The sequence below is a fragment of the Oxyura jamaicensis genome, chromosome 3, assembly GCF_011077185.1.
Source record: "Oxyura jamaicensis isolate SHBP4307 breed ruddy duck chromosome 3, BPBGC_Ojam_1.0, whole genome shotgun sequence".
NCBI classification, from domain to species: domain Eukaryota; kingdom Metazoa; phylum Chordata; class Aves; order Anseriformes; family Anatidae; genus Oxyura; species Oxyura jamaicensis.
This window is the reverse complement of record NC_048895.1, coordinates 21,347,604-21,355,548: the sequence shown is the minus strand read 5'-3', so window position 1 is coordinate 21,355,548 and position 7,945 is coordinate 21,347,604.

Below are 7,945 nucleotides of genomic sequence, written 5' to 3'. Positions count from 1 at the left end.
AGGAAAGAAATCTCCCAGGGTGAAAGCTGTATGCTCTGGGGTAAATTCAGGGAGTTCTGGGTTACTTGCTTCTGTGCCACCACCAGCAGTTATTTTTAATTTCACAAGCTCTAGGCGCAGCCTGATTTGAAGCGTTTTCCTGGGCTGGGATCCGTCCTCCTTCCCCCTCGCCGGAGCCCCCCATCTCGGGGCTCCCTTTATTCGGGATGTGGGAGCGCACCCATCACCATGGCGCTCACGTGCCCCCCGACAGCGCGCCGAACAACGCGGCCAGCATCTGTCGGGGCCGCGCGTCCTTTCTTCCACTGCCGCCCCTGAACTCAATCCACCCTGCCCTCCACCTGACCTCTTCCCAAAGCCTCTCGCTCCCCACCGCCCGGGTGCCCTGGTTCGCCTCCGCTTTTCAAGCCATCGCCCTTGGAAGTGCCTCCCCAGCCTCCGCATCGGCTGCTAGACGGAGCCAGCGAGGAGCGATCTTGCCACGTGAACTTCCCTTTGTTTTTCTTCGCGCTTAAGACGGACCGTCTCCCTAGTAACTTTTGTGGCACGATATATGAAGAAGCTCATTATGTAAAACATACATTTCCCTGCCTGCGAAGAAAACTCCGCAGAGCGCTGCTCAGAGCGTTTTGGCAGCCGCACGCTACACCGCGATATTAACTCCGCCACAGCCCGCTATTTATCAGCTCGTACATCACTGCACCGCAGAGCAGCTCCAAAGATTGCCGAAACACAAACTTACTGCATTTGATCCCAGCAGAAGCTGGATGCGGCTGCTCTCTGAGCCTGCTCTCGGAGCCCAGCTTGTACCTATATTTGATCGAAGACACTAAACCTCCAAGTATAATCTATAAATATTGAAACAAATCATGAAAAAAAAAAAATCCCCACCTCTCAGGACTGAGAAGCCGAATGGCTGGAACCGGTACAGCGGTGCAGGATTTTCCTATTGTCTCAGCAGAGGGGAAAAAGTTACCTTAGAGAATGATTTGCACGTACCAGTTCCCTGAAAAGAAAAATGTGGGGCCAGTTCCATAGTTTCCGAATGAAATCTAACCTTCAGCCAAAAACTGAGCTGTCCAGGTTGACAACATTCAGGAAACTGTGCTTTTCTGGAGAGATGACTGCAGTGGCAAAGATAAACCGGCAGGAAGGTTTCTTTGGAATGATACGAATTTAATGAATCATATCCACATAAAAAAATTCCCAGCTGGCCTTAAATTTCAGGGAGATTTAAGTGATAAAAGATATTTTCCCTGTCCCCTTAGATGTGTATTGGAGATGAGAGGCCTTAGATAAGCCCTCCTGGGAATCAAGCTTTCCTTTTTCTTTAATTTGTTTTAAAGTAAGAGAAGAGCCAGGCACGCTCCGGAGACTCAGATGGGTATAATTAGTTATTTGCTATTACTGGACTTTTAAAGTTGTCTACTCCCACTCTTTTTATATTTAATATATTTTCTTTCTTTCCTTTTTTTTTAACCCAGGCTAATGACAAACTACATGGTACCACCCCCTCACCCTCCCGTCCCCCCAAAAAGAGCTGTACTCATTTGCCTTCCTCCTCCCACCATCCTTGTGTGGCGTGCATCCTTTTCCCTATTAACATATTGATTTATTTAAATTAAAAATAATGATCTCCTCTCCCCTCTCCTCCTCCTCCCAGCAGTGGAGTCTGTCTCTGATCCTTATTAACAAATTGATTGTGGTATTGGTGTCAGTATGGCTCATTTAGTAGCTCTTTCGCCTAAGGTCCAGAAGGTTGGAGGAGGGAACAGCTTCCACACGTAGATGTTGGCCCGGCTCCAAGGCTGACGCTGCTCGGGCGGAGGGGACAGCTGCAAGAGGTGTCACCGAGACACTTTAGCGGGCCCCCTTTTGGTCAGGGAAGATCTGGCTGGAAGCTGGAAGCCCCACTGTAACTCTTTGAGGAGGGTGCGAGAAGAGTATCGCCACCCTGGGCCACGTGGCTCCTCACGGCCTCCTGCCTGCGAGAGGAGCCTTGCTAGCAAGGCCTGAGGCACGGAAACCCTCGTGGTCCCAGAGGAGCTGCAGGCTGGTGGTCCTGGCCCCCCAAGCTCCCTGGCCCTTGCTGAGTACAAGATGGAAGCCGTGTGATGCTTGCCTTGCCAGCATCGAGCACAAACAGCTCGAGGATTTCACGAGCCCTAAAAATACCACATAAACCTCAGTTGCCTTATGTCTCTTGAAAAAAAAAAAAAGAAAAAAAAAAAAAAAGAAAAAGCATCCTGGTTTTAGGGACTGCCCCGCTCCCAAAGTCATGGAAATGAGTGACGGGGCCCCAGTCAGCTCCTCGTCGCTGGCAGGGTGCGGGCATTTCCCTTAGCGAGCAGAAGTTAGGGGCCAGAAAGGTCAGCAGCCATGGATGACAGGCTACAGCTCCCCGACCAGCCTCTTTGTCCCTGGCCTTTAGCTGTTCACAACATTCAGGACAGAGGGACTCACTCAGGGTCAGAAAGCAAGACATGGGTCTCTCCTCTGAAGCGGCCCTGCTCTGGAGCAGGAGGCCCCGCTTCCAGCCCTGACACCAGCCCGTGAGCCAGCGCCTGATTCTGCTTGGCTCTTAGTGAAGTCCTGAGGCTCCTGAAGTGGCAGTGAAAACTGTGTTGTGGCCAGAGCTTTTTTATGGTTTCCCCTTCCTCTGCACCTCAGAAGGGGGGCTACTCTCTAGGAAAAGCCCAAGGAAACATGGATGCTCTAGCCCAGGAGGAGGGAGGTGTCTATTCTTCAAGTGTGCTTAGTCACCTAAAGCAGATGGTGTTGTTTCTGGTTCCTGATGGGATGACTTTCAGCTCCCAAAAACCTTTCAAGTTTGACCACGCAGACATGCTTGGAAGAACGTCAGATGAACACACATCTGTCCAAGACCTTTTACCAACCAGCAACATGAGTACAATTAAATTAACAGAGGGAGAGCTCACAATTACAGCTGGAGCAAGTGCATGGCTTGCTTTCAAAGATCTGCTCGAAAAATGTTCTTGTAGAAAGCACCCAGGTCAGTGCAGTTTGCTCCCATTTCATTCTATGAAATTTTACATTCTTCTCATTGCATTTTGAAATACACTGGGGAAAAAAAAAAAAAAGCAGAACTGTAAACTTTACAAAAACTAGAGTTATTGATCTTCTACATCCTTCGCCATCTGCTTAGTTCTAGTGTCTAAAAATATTCAGTCCTTGCTCTTGCTCACATGATTGTTGAGAAAATGCTAGAGCTGGTAAATCAGAAAAGCACATTGTGTATTGGGGGGAGGGGAGTTCCATCAGGAAAATATGCTGTCTGAAGGGAAAAAATACAGAAAAAAAAACACCAGTTCTGTACTTAAACAGGCAAAAAAAAACCCCCCCCCCCCCGGGGGGAGAGAGAAGAATCAATCAATTTTTCAAAGTGTAAGGAGAAAAACTAGAGTGAATCAGTATTATTTGCTTTTGAAGACAAGCCATACAAACTTCACACCTACACCATACTTTAAAAATATGTATTTGTTACATGCTTTGAAGGGTTGGGGAATACAAATTCTCTATTGTACTTTTTTAAAAAATGAAATCCAGCAAAACAATTTAAAGGTTAAAAATACTATGACTGGAGAAGACATGTTTACCTCCAGGGTATAAGAGCAAAACTACTGTCTAAAAAAATATGTCTTGGGAAATTGTTGTAGTGAACTGGTGACTCAAAAGGCTGAAAGAGATTATTCTTAATTTGGCTGAATAATAAATGTGCAGGATACAGGACTTTATCCAGCTTCTAGTATGACGGAGATCTAAGGGCAAACCACATCCACTTATTTCAGTAGGAGTTGTATTTCCAAACTCCCAGCTCGGCTTTAAAACCCTCAGTTTTTCTCAGGGTTTGTGTATAGTGCCCACAAGTACAAAACCTAAACATGTCTCAGAATAAATTTCATCACCATATGGAGGTCCCTAGTGAAATCAGCTAGATCATTCTCTGTTAGTTTCTGAATTGCTGACTGGAGTTTGAATGTGAACCCTCTGTTGTGGGCTTTATTTGAGTCTCAGGGAGGAGGAATTTCAGTATTGTTAGAACTGATAAAAAGAAAAGCAGGATATGCTAGCACATACTATTTCATGAATATTATTTACTGATTTATCCAAGAGGCTCTTTTGAGGCCCAGTGACATCTGTCACCCAAGATGACTTTAAGAGGAGAAAAAAGAAAAGGAAAAAAAAAAAAAGGATTGGGACTACACAGCAAAGATTTGAAACAAAACTTTCTGAAGATGAGCCGTGTGGAAGCAGAAATGTGGCTGTGTCCTTCCTTCATTTCTGCAGTACACAGATGCCTGACAAATTCTGTACCTTTCCAGGATGCTCAATTTCTTTTTTGACCCTATCAAGTATCAAATGGGAATTGCCAATACCAAAATAGACAATGGTTGGTTTATTTAATCCCGTGTTCTGCTTTTGACACTGACGGGTGTCAGAGGAGAGGTTACACAGCCTGCATTACTGCCGTGCGAGGAACTTCCTCTCCCCATCCACAGCCCTGGCTGTCCCATGTTCTGCAGCGAAGGAGCAGGTTTACATCTGTAAGCCCAAATCTCCCTTAATTTCATCAGAGGTCAGCCCTGAAGCTTTGAGGGTGCCCCAGAGCTGGGTGGGAACTCTCTGATGAAAGAGATTTCTGTTGAAAAACACCAAGTAGTTGGAACCAGAATGTTTCTGGGAACTAAGCAGGTTTGGGGACCCACCAGTGATGGGTCCTCACCACCATGCAGGGGCTTCAGGGTCTGTGGATCCAGGCTCCTCCATCACTTGGGCTCCTTTGGAGTTGAAGCCCGTGAGTCCTCAGCTCTGAGGCACTCTGTTCCAGATTGACTGCTGTAGGGCCTACAGGCTCCTTGTCATGGGGCAGGGAGCTGGAAACCCAGTGCTCCTGAAAGCCCAGCTGTGGGCTGTGTGGCAGCGAGGCCCATGCGTGGTGTTTGGGGCTTCATCAGGGAGCAAAGAGGAGCTAAGTGATCTGGAAGCTCTCCTGTGAGGTTGATTAAGCAAAATGCAACAATTCCCCTCTCCAAACATCCCTTCCAGGGGAAATTTTGAAACTTTTATAGTGAAAGAGACAACGGGCATCCCCCAAGTTCCCCGAAGCAGTGCTATTCCTCTTTCCTGAACCAATTTGTGAGCTCAGGTGTGATTGTGCACAGAAGTTTACAACAAATCATGAATTTTGGGATGAGATGTTTGGCACAAGTAGGGAATTCCTTAAAATGTAAATAAAATGCTAAATACAGGCCACAGTTAGGCTTAATTAGAGATTGCATAGCATATCCAGGACCTGAAGTACATGTGCTGCTGAGTGCCCCTGCCCCAAAGACCACTCAGCGGTAATGGGGTAACTAAGTACCCAAGTTTTCTGGCTGGGCAGGTGAAAAAATGACTCTCAGAAGTTCAGTAGCTGAACTAATTACCCGAAAATGATTGCCTGGGGTTGGACCATTTATTATCTCATCAGCATTCAGTATTACTTCTATAGGATGAAGGAGAAGGAAGAAGAAAAAAAAGCCCAGAAACATGAGAAGGAGAGCAGATAAAAGGAGAGCAGTTAGAAGGGAAAAAAAATGCTTCTTAACTCTACTCTGTACTTTTTCTCTCTAATAGATTCCCCTCCCAAACCACCCTAAGTACATCAACTGGCTTGCAATGAGTTCTGCACAGGTGGAGCATCGGCAGCATGCACTGAGATTTCGCACTTTGTATTTGAGTAGCTCCCCAGACTCCCCAAAATTTTGGGAGCGGGGGAGGGAGAAGTGGTGGCAATAATTTTTACATGTATTTCCTGAGAAGTACCGATGAACTTTATGTGTGTATATACATATACACACACACATACATACAATGACAAAATTCAGCCTCTCAGTAATTTTGTATCCATAGGCTGGAAGAATGGTTTGGGTTGACTTGGAGTTTCCGTCTCTACTCTAAGGAAGAAGTGCTTTGGATGCTGGTTGTGCTACCAGAGAGGTCTCCTTCCTGGAACTGAAGATGCCTCCTGGAACCACACCTGGAACATTTGGAAACTTGGACTTGCCTGGGGTTAGTTGCAGCTGAAATCTCAGCTCCACTCACATCGGTGCTATTAAATATCTTCCCTTCTTGCACTGGATCTTTTATCTTGGAGATGGTCTCCCAGTGATGCAGGTGAGGCAGAACTGAGCTGACCAACCACAGGTTGGTGGATGGAGAAGGACCTCCAGCCACCAGCATGCTGGATTTCACTGCAAGACGGTGTCCTTGCAGCTGCCGTGGGTGTGCTTGCCTGCCTGGTAGCACTTTCTTCAGCTCTCTGCAAGCTGTGGCATTCCAGGAACTTCTGCACTTTCCTGTTGGTGTGGTTTTCTTTCTCTGCATGCATCAAGCCAAGGAAGCAATGGCTTGCAGAGAAGGTGCTAGCAAACCTGGCTCTTGCTCCCAGTGCATTTTTAAAAAATGAGAACATCCTTCCAGTAATCCATGTTTGCATTAGATGGAAATGCTTTGGCTTCACTCCTGTCCTTGAAAGCCCAGTGGTGTAATTGGAATTTGGGAAATGCAGGCTCTCAAAAATAATGTAAAGAACAGATCCACCTATTCAAATGCAAATTGCTAAAGAAGAGAACAAGAGAATTATTTTATCCACCAAAGAAGTGACAAAATAATTCATTCCTTTTAACTTAAGGCCACATCCCACATATTTTAGACGATTTGTCTGTCAAAAGTTCTGGGTTGCGCTGTCTCCAGATTGTGTTGTGCTGCTGGGACACCCACTTAAAGAGACACTGAAGCAATTCTCTGTCAAAAGGTTAGTGTCACACATGGGGCTGTCACTCCAGATCTTGTGGGAGGAATAAACCTCCTGCCTTTATGGCTGCAAAAGTTGACAGTAACATCTGAAGATAAGCCAAAAACCCGGGCAAGGAAATCAAACACACACTGTGAGCAGTGCAAAAATTCTGCTATCTTTTGGGCTGCACTGGACCAGCCCAGTCCTGTGTCAGAGGCTTTGCACCTCCAGCTGCTGATGGGGAGTCTCCGGTTACTGTAAGGAGGAGCCCAGCATGCTCTGTGAATGCCCAGCAACTGCAGCGTGTGGCACGTGGGCAACAGAAGAGAAGTAAATGGCTGCAGACCTGTTGCAAGCTGGGGTCATGCAACTTGTTTTTCAAACCAGCACCCCACACTGCTGGTCTTTGTCTTGTACATATAAACTGCAGGCAAAAGGAAAACTAGGACTTTTCTACCCAACACTGTCACATCAAAAATGAGATAGGAAATTCCTCCTCGTACTGCTCCAGTAAAAAAAATACAGATTGCAACATTTGGAGGACAGAGCTAAGAAACTGAGGGGAGAGAGACCCATTGTTCACTGTTCCTTCAACATCCATAAAGCATTCAGAAACTGTGGTGCTGAGCATGGCAGGAAGGCTGGTAGCAAAAGAAGCAAAGCTCTCACTCAGTGCCGCTGTGAGCTGCAAGAACCGTGCCAAGATGGGCCGCTAGCCTCGGACACAAGCACAGTTACAGACATCTCTTTGGCGATGCTTTGTCTTTGCTGGAGCTGCACCGGTGTGCTTGCTCAGCCCTGCAGCTCCAGGAGTCTGACACTCTTAAAAAAAAAAAAAGAAAGAAAAAGAAAAAAAAGCTGACAATAGGACTGAAAAAAATCCTTTTACTGGGACACCCTCAGAGGTTAAGGAAGTTCAGCACGGCAGCTGAGGTTTTTGACACTAAAGAACCAGTTGATACTGACTTCTAAGGCTCAGCTTCTGTGGCTACTTGATTTGTCTTCCAAGCATAACTATTTTGCCTCAGAATCATAATGATCAATGAATTGGAAATTGACTATTTGCTTTAGTTTTAATTTTAAACCATTTTTCCTTCTGCCTCCTTTGCTTTTCTTACCCCTTCTTCCAAATTCTTTTTTTTTTTT